A 12,609-nucleotide genomic window follows, 5' to 3' on the forward strand; every position below is an offset into this window, starting at 1 on the left:
CATTTTCGATTTGCGATGATACTATAGTATACAGCAATTATCTGCAGCACGCGATACTCGATATACGCGAATTCGCAGTACACGTTTTCTCTAAATTTGACAGCTCCATGTGTTTTTTGCAAATATTTTAGTTCTTCGATGTATTATATGCTCTATTATATGCTCTAATAATGCTTTAATTTCCTTAATATTCTTGAAGCAATTTGCATTAAATTTGTGCAAAAGATACCTATTTTACAACAAAAACTTTAATGCAAAATCTGTGGCGATATTTTTCAACCCTCGAACCGGTAGTGTAAATTATTTTTCTATAGGAATCCGCTATACGCGAAAACTCGAGATACGCTATTGTGCTCGGTCCCTTACGATAGCGTATATCGGATAATGACTGTAATAATATACAGGCGCTCCCCGAGATATACGGTTATTGGGGACCGAAAACGGCCGCAACCCAAATAGCCAGCTCGTACTTTATAGCTGATTTAGGGCTGTTTAACGAAAAATCGTTCCGATGTCGTACTTTGTGGCTGATTAAGAGATAGACGGTACTTTGCGGAACTATGGAGCTTTTTAACAGGCACATGGTACTCTTTGGAACTTTGCGGCTGATTAGCACTATGTGTAGGGTTCATGATGGAACTTGAAGGCTTCTTAAGAAAGGGTACTGAACTTGGTGAAACTTTATAGCTTTTTAATGCATGACATCGGTTCAAGGTAGCTCTTGTCAAAGTGTCAAAGACGTACGCCGGCAATAATCTCATTGCTGCTGCACAGGTTAGATTCGTTAATTGAAGAATGAACATTGACTGAAGTGATTGTGAATTATTAGTAAATTGTGTAAAATTTTGTGTAATTCATCAATACAAACGATTTAAAAATATACATATGTGTTTAAACGAAACAAATCTTGTTGTTTATTTCATCGATGACGCTTGCTTGAAAATAAAACACAAAGAAAAATAATCCCTGGCATCGCGGCATAAGGAAGCGGCTTAGGCGCTGTTTGAAAGACCCACATAGAACTTTGATGCTGTTTATCTACTGCAAAAGGCGAATTAGAGCAGCGATCTTTAGCGTGCCAAAATGAGCTGCTTAAGCAATTCTGGCTATTTGGGAAAATACCACGTATCTGGCATATCCGAATAAGTCAAATCTCGTGATTTCCAGCCAAAATATCACTAATTTTCGAGCAGTTTTGCAAGTTGATAATGGTTTTAGCCATCAAATTAATTATTCAATATGTTTCTACTAAATTTTAAACCTTTTGAAATGGCATTTTACATTCGATCAAAATGGAAATTTTTTGGTATTTCACAATGAATGTGTCAAATCAGTACAATTAGCTCAAATTGCTATCCTTTTCTTGCAATGTGTTTCGATAAGTTTTATCCTATCATGACCTATATAGCCTTCTAACTTTCTGAGCAAAAATCTATATGAATGGTCGTGTGGTCAGATACGTGGGTATCAACACCAACGACCATTACTCAATTCTCACTTGCTTCAGTGCTGGTGGTTTCCATTGGATTATAGTATTTAAACAATCGTATCGCCGTTCTAGTTCTAGCGATGCATAACTTCAATCCGAAACCATAGAACAGTACAGAGGAAATGAGAAGAAAATTTGTGCAGAAAATTTTGATTCGTCTGGCTTTTAAGGCTGGAAATAGACGAACCGAGATCATCGCGGTACCGCGAAAATCGCGTATGACTTGACCTGTGAATTATGTTATAAAATCTGACAGATAGGCGAGATAATCGCGGTTCGTGTATGGAACCATCCGAGGTCTGGTGGCGATTGAATGTGCCAAGAATAAATATTTTTCTATCAATTTGCGAATCAAATTATTTATTTCACATAGTTTATGCAAAATAAAATACAAAACTCATTTCTCGACACGAGTTTTCACAGAAATCCACCAGAAAATGTAAAAATAATCGGTTCGCGCAACCGCGAAAATCTCAGCAATACCGAAGTTGGGTATCTCTGCGAAACAGCAGGCGCGATTGGAGGCGCGGAAGATTTGACAGCTCTACTGTTCTACAACTGTTATAAACAAGGCGCGAATTTCGCGGTACCGCGACGATCTCGGTTCGTCTATTTCCAGCCTAAGAGTTTTTTTGAGAGAGAAAAATGTAATGTTTCATCCATTGGACAAATTTCAAAGCAAATTGGATTGATTTGAGATTTGATCGATCAAATTTAGAAAATCGCGTATCCACAAATCTGACTATGTTTAGATCCGCGTAACTTATCTGTTCCCAAGTCACCAAGTTCGCGTATCTCGGGAGCAGACTATATAATTCCGATAAAATGTATGTATTCATACCTCCCAAAACAAACTGGTCACTCTGGAGCCATGTCCAATTGCGTGCTATTATTGATGTTATTCACATAGCTGTTGCTACATCATATATTTTCAAATCGCATCGTTTGACTGTTTATAGACATGTGCAAGTGCGTAGTAATTACATGCAATGGAGCAATGACTCCAATGAAGAGCAGTTTTTAGAGAATCCATGCGACCCAAGTGCACATGGTAAATAGATCGTGAGACTAATCCAAAGAATAAGATAAGGGGAACCAACCAACAAATCGTGTTAAAACCCTATAAAATGAATCCTTAAAGAATCCGTTTAGCAGACGGTAAACGACTGATACATTTTTCAAACCAAGGATCCATCAGTTAAGCTCGTGGCAACGCTCATCGGATGCGATTTTATCGGACGAGATTTATATGGAATTTGACAGATAAATCTCGTCCGATAAAATCGCATCCGATTAGCGTAGCCACCGCCCTTAGTGGGTGCATAGCCAACCAGCTTCACTTTCGATACATAATGTTGTATGGTTTTGCACTGAAGTCATGCATTGCTAGAACGTCGTCTTTAGGTCTCATAAAGTTTACTTGCCGTAAAAAATTGTCAAGAAGCTGATCCTAAGTACAGGCGGTCCCCGAGATACACGGTTAATGGGGACCGAAAACGGCCACAAAATACCGCGTATCTCGAATTTCCGCGTAAGTCGAATCTCGTGGTTTCCAGCTAAAATATCAGGTATTTTCGTGTAATTTTGCAAGTAGGGAGAGGGTATAGTTACTTTATGAATTATTTGATATGATTCTGACTGAATATAACTGTTTTAAACCTTTTGAAATAGTTTTTAACATTCGATCAAAACGGAAATTATTTGGCAATTTAAAAATGGTGAGTCAAATCAGTACAATTTGCTCAAAGAATTGTCAAATTTAAAAAAACCGCGTATCTCCGAATCCGCGTATAAGAGGTACCGTGTATCTCGGGGACCGCCTGTAATGAGAACCGCTGCAATCGCAGTATAGCTAATATTTGATAATTGCAACATAAATCATTAACAATACTTGGCTTGTTGTGATACATATCAGAAAATAAATAAATTGAGTTAATAATGTAAAAAAAAGGCTCAAAAATACTCTTGCTTTAGTAGACATCTTCTTCTTCTTTGGCATAACAACCGATGTCGGTCTGACTTATTGATTACTTTTTCTTCTTTGGCACAACAACCGCTGTCGGTCAAGGCCTGCCTGTACCCACTAGTGAAGTGAGCTTGGCTTTCAGTGACTTATTGTTACCATAGCAGGATAGTCAGTCCTACGTATGGGGGCACGGTCTATTCGGGACTTGAACCCATGACGGGCATGTTGTTACTGATTACACATAGCAGAATAGTTAGTCCTACCTATGGGGGGCATGGTCTATTCGGGGGTTGAACCCACGACGGGCATGTTGTTAAGTCGTACAGGATGACGATTGTACCACGAGAGGAGGCCCAAAATACACATACGGTAGCATTTTTTTTTTTGCGTCAAAGCTTGGACGCTTGTCTGAAAAATACCAAACAAAGGTAAAAGTATTTTTATTCGTCTAACATTCCAGTAATAGGCTTATTAGACGATGGAAAGTACTGTCATCCTCGTTTGCTATTTTTCTGTCAAACTCAGGCTTTGACACAAAAAATCCTGCCCTACGTGCAATAAGACATGAGCATTTTTCTGTCAGTTCTCACATTTTTCATCTTTATCACAACAAATCAAGATCTGTTTATCGTTCACGTAGATTTTATCAAACACCACCAATAAATTCAAATTCTATCGACTGTGACATAAAAATTATCAGCAAATTGGAAATGAGTATGTCAAATTCCGATTTATAGACTAGTACAGGCAGCCGCCGAGATACACGGTACCTCTTATACGCGGATTCGGAGATACGTGGTTTTCCATATTTGGCAGTTCTTTAAGAAAATTGTACTGATTTGACACATTCATTGTGAAATACCGAATAATTTCCGTATTGATCCAATGTAAAATACCATTTTAAAAATGTTTAAAACTGTTCAATTTAGTAGAAACATATCATATGCTGGAAATCACGAGATTCGACTTACGCGGAAATTCTAGATATGCGTTTTTTTACGTCGGTTTTCTGTCCCCATTAACCGTGAATCTCGGGGACCGCCTGTAGTTATCTGTCAATTGCGATATGACAGAAAAATACCAAACCATGGTGACAGTACTTTTCATCGTCTAATAAGACCATAACAGTGGCAAAAAGCATACATTTCAACTGTTTTCTCGAAATACAGAGTGTTTACATGGTACCAAGGTGTTCCCAGTACTGCAATATTAAGCTCACTGTCTTATCAACATTTGAATCCGCTTATAACAATAAACATAATTTAAAAAAATCTATGAGTTCTTCAATACCAGGAATTACTAATACAAGGAATTAAACGACCGAAAAAAACCTTTTCGATTCAACTCTAAATAATTTCAGTTATTTTTATAACAATAAAAACAAAACAAAAATTATCAAAGATTGAAAATTTACCAACATAAGTTAGCAAACCTTTACCTCCCAAAACGGTCAAACGAAAATATGTGCGCCGTGTGGACAGCAGCCAGTATTCCCCAAGGACGCAAAAACCGACGGCGGCCTGTGTAATCTGAGCTCTCTACAAAGCTCTCCACAAAGCTCTCGTTTGCAGGCTTGTCGAGAGCTTCGCCACAGGCGCCCGAACCATCCGTCACGCACACATCTAAACGTTCTGGTTTCTTCAGCCGCTCACGCATACCAATGTGTTTGCTTCACCCCCTTTTTCGGATTGCTTATAGAAATGATGAGGCTGTTCACATTTGCTTTATGCACACATTCGCATGCTGTTTATTGAATAATATCCCTCTCCCTTCCCACATGTGTTTTAGCATACTCCCGCTGTGTAGACGGCAGAACGCTTACCCCCTTCCAAATTTACCGTTCTTCCTCCTCTCGCTCTTCCTTCCTCCTACTGCGCTCGTGGTACCATCCGTGCTGCGCGTGTTCAGCTGGCTTCAGTTTCGTGATGACGTCATGAACAGAAGCTGCGCGTGTTGAACCGGCTTCTGTTAAGTAATGACATCCTCACCGGGGGCTGAATGAAGCAATAATGAATGTAAGTAGTATGTATTACTATGGAGAGTTTAGCGCAGAGGATTAGATCAAAACTTACCTTAATATTTTAAAACTGGAAAACGTTTTCTTTCCGTCGGCCACTTTGAAGATTGTTGACGAGGCTAGCAGGTAGTCGTTGATAAATAGCGCACACACCTGTAACTTTTTAGACGCCAATGGTTAGTTGAATGTACCTGTACAAGCACACAGCAAGAAACTTACCTCAACAATTTGCTAGGATAAATCATTCCATTACTGAGGAAGAAGGAACACGGCACAAAACGTAAATGAGCAAAGTACGTCGCACAAGAAATCACACATCACTCCAACACATCCTTCCACAGGGAAAGTTCTGGACAGACTGAGGATGTCTAACACGCGGATGAGCGCGATAGCAGAAAAATCATGGTGGATCGAGAGAGATGGGTAGACTCGGTCCAGCGATATCCGCTGGTAAATGCATGTGTGTGTGACGAACGAAAGACTTCCAACCCCGCTTCCCCCGTATTTCATCCATAATTTTTCGTCACACGCACACACCTCTGCACGGGCGGCGGTTTGCCGTCCAAAATCTAGAGAGAGAAGACAGAGCCTCTCGCTTTGGCTCACAGAAAAACCTCTCAACAACTTCGGCTCTGCTACTTGGGTTGCCAACGCGTTGCTCACGAGACACACACACACACATAGTACGTGTGTGAGTGCGACTGTGCGAGTGCCCGTTCGACCACCAACATACTTGCCAAGTAATAGTCGAAGCGAGTGGACGTACACACGCGGGACGGTGAATGAGTCGTCTAGAGCCCGTGTGCCGTCGCAGTGTTTTTTTTTCCCTCTGCCATTCAAACCGAAACCGTGTTTTGGGCTTCGCTCTAACACACATCCGCAGCAGTAGCAGAAGGACAGCGAAGGGGGGGTGGAGGAAAGAGTGAGCGAAAACAAACAAAAAAAAAACAGAGCAACAAAAACAAGCGTTACAATTTCGACTCGTGCTCTACTAGCCACAGAGCTCGTTTGGGTCCAGTTAGTGTGCGGCTTTTTCCCAGTTCCCAAACTTCACAGTGTTAAAGGTGGTGCGGGAAACGTGTGTTCACATTTCCATCGGGTGTACAAGCGCGACCTCGGCAGTAAGTAATTGTTAATTCACACCACGGCCTCTTCGTTTGTAAATCTGTGTGCTGTGTGTTGTGTGTGTGTGTGTGTTCAGTGAGGACGGTGAAACGAACACACACACACATACACGGCGGGCACATTAACGCACGCACGGCACGCACAGGAAGCCAATTAAATCTTCAATCAAAAACAATTTCAAACCTTTCAACCACTCGCATGGTGAAGACCGCGCATCTTGTGTGTATGTGTACGTGTGTGTGTGTGTATGTGTTTGGTAAAAAATGAGGAAAAATTCCCTTCTATCAAAAAGAAAAAGGGAAATGGTCGGGCTCTCGTGCGGGAGTGTGTCGGTGCCCCGCAATCGCATCTTACCTTTTATCGAGCGGGTACCAATACGGAGCGGAAGCGCAAACAGTGTCAGCTACGAAGCACAACATTGGGGGGGAAAAGACCGGGGGGGGGGGGTGTTTAAAAAACGATTGCGAAAAATCTTTCAAACCAGCGCCATATTGTAGTGCTAACCGGTGGTAGCGGCAGCCAACAAAAAAAAAAAAAATGGCACCGGTTTTTGCGCGTGTACGAGCCATTTGCGCGCGCGCTCGCGCGTGCCTGCCTGATTGTGTGTGTGAGAGCATTTGGTGTGCAGAAGGAGGAACAAAAATCTGCACGAAATGCGTGCGAAACGAGAATTAAATCACACACACACACACACACACGCACGCACAATCGAAAATCAAACGTCTATGACGTATACGTGCCATGTTCTGGCGTTCCATTGTGTGCGTGCGCGTTTTGTTTTACCTTTAACACATTTTTTAAACGATTAACACACGCACACACGCATATAGCTGCATCGGACGGGGTGGATTTTTATCTTCTGTTAGCTGGGTGTGGGTGTGTGCGCCACCCCAGCTGGTTGATTATTAGATGTCACTTGTCTCTGCCTGCGAGTGAGGCTGTGTGTGTGTGTGTGCGCCTTGTGATGAACGATTTACACCACACACTCAGACAGGGTGATTTAAATTAGTTTCATCAAAGCGAAGTTGTTGGCGATTTCTAGTGCTTTCTTGGCTGAACTTGTTCTATCCTGTCTGTCTGCCCGTATCCTTTACGGATGTGTGTGTGTGTGTGTGTGTGTGTGTGTGTGTGTTTGTGAGTGTGTGTTTTTTCATTCTTCAATCAATTCGAACGGAAAAGAGACACGCACATGGTCACGGAAAGTGAAACCGAGAACCACTCCAATCAACCCAACATCTTCACTTGAACACACACATACAGACACAGAGAGAGAGAGAGAGAGAGAGAGAGAGAGAGAGAGAGAGAGAGAGAGAGAGAGAGAGAGAGAGAGAGAGAGAGAGAGAGAGAGAGAGAGAGAGAGAGAGAGAGAGACAGACACGCATCGAAATAGATGCGTCGAAGTAAAAACGAAACCGACACAGCGGAACAGCGCAAAAAGGGAAAGATGTGTTGGGCCGTTTTTTTACACTCAACTACATTAAAAATCACGCACACATCAAAGCGTGTGCACCGCAAACAACGACCGGCTTCCACTTGGTGGAGTTTTTTTTTGTAGTTGTGCTGTGTGTTGTGTGTGTCTGATTGCGTCGCTCTCGGTGTCTCTTGTACACTGTTCAGCGCGATTCCCCGGCGATGAAACATATTATATGTACGAGTGTGTTGTGTGCATGCGCGTATGCGTGTGTACGGGAAATAATGTTCACCGTGTTGTAGCTTGCCCTCGCCTGCACCATCGACCAGTAGTGTGTGGCTGGGCAAGTGCAAATACAAGAACTAATTTAAAATGACCAGAAAACAGCATGATACGACGGCCAAACTGCTTCCCTGCCTGTGCAGGCCATCCTTCAATAACAAAGAGCAAATATGTTGTATCTCACAATGATTTCAACACTATCAATGCTAGCTCGACCGGTCTGTTAGTCCGCTGCTTGTTTAAACTATTTTTTTTAAGTTAAATGCTTATTATAAGCTCACAGCTTAAGCAACTCCAGGAAGAATGGTACCTCCAGGCTTTATTGATCCTTTCAGAAGAATCTAGCAGCCAAGAGCTCTGTGAAAAGACAAATAGTGCTCGCCGATAAGCATAAATTTGCCATAAAAATGTCATCACTCTGGAATGCTAACCAGTGCATTGACAGACGGCATTGTTTAATTAAACCTTGGTTGAATGGATTGAGCTTCCAAGTACTTAGTGGGATTAACACGTTTTCTGCTTTTTTTTTTATTGCACTATAAATCGATTGATTCATTCGGATGGTTTTATGAGTACCTTACCGAGGGCTAAGTGATTAAGCTGTGACTTGAAAATGACTTATGAATCATGCCGCTTTGGTACATTTTATTGCAAGCTGCAAAACCCGAGTATCCCTTTGTGTGTGTGTTTCTTGACACTGCGTGGCATGCGGATTTCCAAAAAAAAAAAAAAGAATTGAACAAACATTGTAAAAATGATTAAAAATGCATCTAGGAACACTTGCCTGTAGCGCAGCTAAATCTGCATTGCCAAACTGCGACGAAACGATTGCAACTTTTTCATCTCTGTATTAGTGATGGGTACAGATGGCAAAAATCCGGAGTCGACTCCGATCCAATTCTGATTATTGCGGAACCGACGCCGAAAGGTAGGTCCGCCCAGCATTATCCGGAGCCCGCTCGTCCGGAGTAGTGATGTGCTGTATGGAGCGCACCCACGACTCCGATCCGACTCCGACTATTGTTAGTCCACTAGATCCGTCCGGAGTCGTTCGGAGTCGTCGGAGTCGTCTGGAGTCGCCCGGAGTAGTCTGGAGTCGTCTGGAGTCGCCCGGAGTTGTTATGAGGTGTTCGGAGTCGTCCAGAGTCGTCCGCAGTCGTTCGGAATCGAAGCTGGTCGGAGTCAACAGGAGCCGTGTGGTTTAATGTGCTTGTGATCAGACATCAGACAAGCCGACCTCGGCCGACTCCAGATGACTCCGGATGACTCCGTCTGCAGCCGATTCTGGATGACTCCAGATGACTCCGAACGATTCCAAACGACTCTGGACGACTCCGGAAGACTCTAGATGACTCCGGACGACTCGAAACGACTCCGGACGACTCCAACTCCGGGTGATTCCGAAAGACTCCGGACGACTTCGGACGACTCCGAACGACTCTGGACGACTCCGAACGACTCTGGACGACTCCGAACGACTCTGGACGACTCCGACTCTGGACGACTCCGACTCTGGACGACTCCAGACGACTCCAGACAACTCCAGACAACTCCAGACGACTCCGGACGACTCCAGACGACTCCGGACGTCTCAGACCCTGATGACTACGACTCCAGATGAAACCGACTCCGGGTGGATCTGGTAGATCCCATTTTGACGGAGTCGTACGTTCGCCCAAGAGAGCACACCACTACGAGAGTATTTGATGTAATGTCTAGAATAACATAGATTGTGTTCTATTGTTTGAATTACTAGTAGAGATATATTAATTGATAACACTAAGTTTCAACTTGCTTTTAATCATAAGCTATTATGTGAAATGAGCAGATGTTTCAATTTATCTTTATTTGGTGGTATGAAATGATGAAATGCAAATTGGATTCGATTTCAACCGTTTTTCCACCAAACGTTTTCAGTCAGTTCAACTAAAACGTAAGAGACAAACAACATTAAAATATTATTCTACGGTTTGTTTATCTGTTTGTTTTTATACGAGCGATAAAGAACCCTGTACTGCGCGATTTCGGCCATCATCCACTCTTCCGCACGGGTTTCGATCGATCTCGGTTTCTTCCGGGGTAAAATGGTTGTCCTAATGATCCGTAGCAGAACGTTAAGGTGTGGGTAGCGAGAAGAAGATCAGTAAGAATTGTTTTATGGGTATAGTCGATAGGCTAGCAAAATAGAGAGAACTAGTTAATATTATAAAGTGATAAACATGAAATGTAACATCTTTCACTATTTTACTTTTCTTCCGTGCTGGTGTGCGCGTACGTGCCGTGCATTATCTTTAGGTAAGCAGATAGACACCGAAAAGGATACTCCCCACCGCGGTGCCCGTGTGCGCGTGTGCTCCGCCATCTGTGTGAGTGTGTGTGTGTGTGTGTGTGAGAGTGTGCACCGCCAGCTGTCGTCGGCGTTGTTCGCGCGCGCGCCTACTTCCGCCTGTGTGTGCGTTTGTGGCTTTGTGTGTATGTGTGTGTGTGTGGGGGTAGTTATCCCTTCTGGTCGCGTATGCGTTTGTTCGATTGTGCCCGTCTCTCTGTGCTATGGTGAAGGGCGTGTGTGTGCGCGCCTACGGGCGTCCCGTGTGAAGGGTGGGAAGGTGAAAGTGTGTGAGTGCGAGAGCATGAGTGTGTGCGGGCGCGAGAAAGTGCAAATGCACCAGTGTTTCTAGGACGGCAAACGTTCCGGCTACAATAAAAAAATCGTTTTCTTCAAGCAACCGATATACAATTTGCCCAACACGTGCGCACAACAAGCGCGAAAGCAGGCGAAACACCACCACCACCACCAGCACCCACGCCGAGAGAGCGAGAGGTTCAGTGAGTGAAAGAAAACGCGCAGCGACAACGAGAACGAGAAGGATAAAGAGCCATCCAATAGTGCTGCCCTATCACACGAGTAAGTATGCCTCGATGTGTGTAATGGGGGGGACCAAGGGTTGACATATCAGGCATGACCAAACCATAAGCAACACACAATTTGTGCTGTGTTTGTAAGGCTCTGATTGAACGATGTTTTCCGAAGCTTTTAAACCCACATCTCAACACGGTGGCACGTATTCTCGAACCGTTGTGTAGGAATGTTGGACACGGGTTTAAATTGTTTTTGTGTGGTGACGTTTCCACCCTTATTCGTGATAAGGGCACAAGTCTTTTATCGAATCTAAAAATTGCGGCACACTTTCTCGAATCTTTGTTCTCGAAATGTCAAAACCTGTAGTCAATTGTTTTCGTTTCACGGCTCACCTATTGTAGCAACAGTGCTACTGTATAGTGTTGGGTTTCATGAATTATTCTTTGAGATTCATTCGTACGAATCTTCAGCGATGAGTGATTCGAATCTTGAGTCGAATCTTCAAAGATTCTTGAAAGATTTACGAATCTTCATAGATTCATTAATTTTCACTGATTCATGAATCTCTAAATATCCATGTATCTCCAAGGATTCACGAATCTCGAAACTTTCACGAATCTTCAAAGATTCTTGAATCTCTAAACATCCTTGAATCTCCCCGGATTCATGAATCTCGAAAGTTTCACGAATCTTCAAAGATTCTTGAATCTCTAAACATCCATATATCTCCAAGGATTCACGAATCTCGAAAGATTCACAAATCTTCAAAGTTTCTTGAATCTCTAAACATTCATGAATCTCCAAGGATTCATAAATCTCGAAAATTTCACAAATCTTCAAAGATTCTTGAATCTCTAAACATCCATGAATCTCTAAGGATTCACGAATCTTGAAAGTTTCACGAATCTTCAAAGATTCTTGAATCTCTAAATATCCATGAATCTCCAAGGATTCACGAAACTCGAAAGATTCACAAATCTTCAAAGACTCATGAATCTATAAGATTCATGAATCCATTAAAATCCATATATGTCCAGGGATTCATGAATCTATCAAAATACTGAATTTACGTGATACCGCCTAACAATATGCCCGTCGTGGGTTCAAGCCGCGCATGGACCGTCTCCCCGTAGCAAAACAAACTATCCGGCTGAGCGGTATTGCCAAGAAGCCTCGGAAGCCTCTGTAGGCTGGCATGACCACGTAGGTTGTTACGCCAAGAAGAAGAATCATAAAAAGCTCAAATTCTATGAATGTTTAGAGATTTAAGAATCCCTTGAGATTCATTAAGGTTTCGAGATTTAAGAATCTGTTGAGATTCACTGTATAGGGATCAGCACCTTTGTTTTAAACCTTATCTCAAAATAGTATCACGTCGTTTTTGTGGCGACATTTCACGACTGAAGCGATTCGAGAAAGGATGCCAAAGAATGGATGAAAAAGTACCGTCATTGAAGTT

The 12,609-nt window shown here is 42.7% G+C and overlaps 1 protein-coding gene and 1 long non-coding RNA gene across 5 annotated transcripts in view; one reads left to right on the forward strand and one right to left on the reverse strand.

Annotated features, from left to right (window-relative positions):
- Nucleotides 1–5,007: 5,007 nt before the first annotated feature.
- On the reverse strand, nucleotides 5,008–6,062 carry LOC120906289. Of its 2 annotated transcripts, none has more exons than XR_005740069.1 (3): nucleotides 5,692–6,062; nucleotides 5,528–5,631; nucleotides 5,008–5,449 (listed from the first exon to the last, which is right to left on the reverse strand). It is a non-coding gene; the product is annotated as an uncharacterized LOC120906289 (long non-coding RNA). The 2 variants fall into 2 exon arrangements; XR_005740068.1 differs by having other exon boundaries at nucleotides 5,528–5,625; nucleotides 5,692–6,057.
- Nucleotides 6,063–6,216: 154 nt separating this feature from the next.
- The window catches only part of LOC120906655 (serine/threonine-protein kinase tousled-like 1), a 76,415-nt gene continuing 70,022 nt past the window's right edge, over nucleotides 6,217–12,609 (forward strand). For 2 of the 3 annotated variants that reach the window (XM_040318490.1, XM_040318492.1), the window contains exons 1-2: nucleotides 6,217–6,593; nucleotides 10,586–11,195. The gene's annotated coding sequence lies outside the window, so the exon portion shown is untranslated. The remainder of the gene's footprint in view (nucleotides 6,594–10,585; nucleotides 11,196–12,609) is intronic. The other variant, XM_040318491.1, reaches the window with a different exon arrangement.

Source organism: Anopheles arabiensis, chromosome X, assembly GCF_016920715.1.
Source record: "Anopheles arabiensis isolate DONGOLA chromosome X, AaraD3, whole genome shotgun sequence".
NCBI classification, from domain to species: domain Eukaryota; kingdom Metazoa; phylum Arthropoda; class Insecta; order Diptera; family Culicidae; genus Anopheles; species Anopheles arabiensis.